The following is a 1,257-nucleotide window of genomic DNA, read 5'->3' as shown; positions in this document are numbered from 1 at the left end:
AAACAAGCAAAAATGAATTACAGACTAGATTGGGTTCTTACACAAAAAACCCTGTCTCAAAAAGTAAATAAATAAAACAACAAAAACAAAAGGGTAATTTCACAATACACTAAAAATTGTCAACAAATATAATAGCTAATATTCACAAGATGTAACGGATGTAAAAATAGATTGGGAGATATTTTTCATTGATAACATTTTAATGGCTCTATTAACTAAAATAAACACACATGGACACTTTCTTCACTATCTCGGGCAATACTGGACCTTGACTAAATGAATTGGTTTAGTTTTAAAATGCAATGGAACGGCTTGTCTGGGGCCTGAATTCCGTGTCTGGAGGGAGGCTGCAGCGCTAGGATGAAGCTCGTGAGATTTTTGATGAAATTGAGTCATGAAACCGTAACCATTGAATTGAAGAATGGAACACAAGTCCATGGAACAATCACAGGTGTAGATGTTAGCATGAATACACATCTTAAGGCTGTGAAAATGACCCTGAAGAACAGAGAACCTGTACAGTTGGAAACATTGAGTATTCGAGGAAACAACATTCAATACTTTATTCTACCAGACAGCTTACCTCTTGATACATTACTTGTGGATGTTGAGCCTAAGGTGAAATCTAAGAAGAGAGAAGCTCTTGCAGGACGAGGTCGAGGCCGAGGTAGAGGAAGAGGACGTGGTCCCGGCAGAGGAAGAGGGGGTCCTAGGCGATAATGTCTTTCAAGATTACTTCCAAAGTGATATGGAATTGGGGGATATTTTTTGTACAGGTTTTGTTTGTCAGTTTTTAATAAACTTAAGTATGGGAAATGCAATGGATACCTTACTCACTTATGTTTGACCATGGAAATATAATGAATTTCTCAGAAGTTACTTTTATTATTCACCTAAGGGTACTATAACAGTGAACAGAAAAAAAAAATCATTCAGAGTGAAGTAACCCAGACCCAGAAAGACAAACATGTTGTGTACTCACTCATAAGCGAATATTAGATGTAAAGCAAGAGGCTTTAAACCACAAAGCTCCCAGAGGAGCTAGGCAATAAGAAGAATCTTAAGAGGGACATGCAAGCATCACCCTAGGAAGGAGAAAGAGATAAGATCTCTCAGTAGCCGAGGACAGGCAGATAGAGGGGAGAAGATGGGGTATGAGAATAGGAGCAAACAGGATGATTGACTTGGAGGACAAATGCAGAGAGAGAGCAGTGAGAGAGATATCTTGATAGAGGGAGCCACTGTGGGGTTAAGGAG

The 1,257-nt window shown here is 38.9% G+C and overlaps 1 pseudogene; it reads left to right on the top strand.

Moving 5' to 3' along the window:
• Positions 1-352: 352 nt before the first annotated feature.
• Positions 353-806, top strand: LOC101996254 (annotated as a pseudogene).
• The last annotated feature ends 451 nt before the right edge of the window (positions 807-1,257 follow it).

Source organism: Microtus ochrogaster, linkage group LG10 (assembly GCF_000317375.1).
Source record: "Microtus ochrogaster isolate Prairie Vole_2 linkage group LG10, MicOch1.0, whole genome shotgun sequence".
In the NCBI taxonomy this organism is placed as follows: domain Eukaryota; kingdom Metazoa; phylum Chordata; class Mammalia; order Rodentia; family Cricetidae; genus Microtus; species Microtus ochrogaster.
Note: the sequence above shows the minus strand (reverse complement) of the source record. Positions and strands in the feature narration are given on the sequence as shown.